Raw genomic sequence first — 687 nt, forward strand, 5'->3', positions numbered from 1 at the left:
CTTGAAATTTCTCTAAAACGTACCATTCGAGAAAATAACAAACATACGAAATATTTAAAAAACAACTTGAGTTATATTTTACTGTTTAGATCAGGGCTGGGCATCGGGAGCGGAACCAGTCTCTAAACGGGGACTCTTAATATTATCCGTCACTGAATCAACGCTGCGCGGTGTTCGGCGGAGAAGAAAGGGGATGCAGAGAAATCATATGGCCCCCCGTGAGAGAGTATAATCCGCTTTTGCTGCCCAGCTCTGGTTTAGATTAAAATATTGATATATATTATTTAATGTACCGAAGTACATATGATATTTCCATGCAGATATTCTGCGTCATCATACGATGAAAGAGTAATGGAACGGAGAAAAATTCTGTCCGGCGCCGGGATTTGAACCCGGGTTTTCAGCTCCACGTGCTGATGCTTTATCCACTAAGCCACACCGGATACCACCCCGGCGCAGGACAGAATCGTCTCAGTTTTAAGTTCCAACTCTTGGGTTCCCTCTAGTGGTCGCCCTCTGCACTACGTCATAGATGTCTATGAACGAAGGACTGAAGTCCACACATGTGCTGAGGTGCACTCGTTATGAGTGACTAGTTGGCCGGGATCCGACGGAATAAGCGCCGTCTTAAATCACGAAGTGATTTACGCATATCACATATATTATTTTAATGTACCGAAGTACATA

At 43.8% G+C, this 687-nt stretch overlaps 1 non-coding gene across 1 annotated transcript; it reads right to left on the reverse strand.

Moving 5' to 3' along the window:
* Positions 1–371: 371 nt before the first annotated feature.
* Positions 372–443, reverse strand: TRNAH-GUG (transfer RNA histidin (anticodon GUG)). The gene has a single exon. It is a non-coding gene; the product is annotated as a tRNA-His (tRNA).
* Positions 444–687: the final 244 nt, after the last annotated feature.

The sequence above is a fragment of the Periplaneta americana genome, chromosome 1 (assembly GCF_040183065.1).
Source record: "Periplaneta americana isolate PAMFEO1 chromosome 1, P.americana_PAMFEO1_priV1, whole genome shotgun sequence".
Lineage (NCBI taxonomy): Eukaryota > Metazoa > Arthropoda > Insecta > Blattodea > Blattidae > Periplaneta > Periplaneta americana.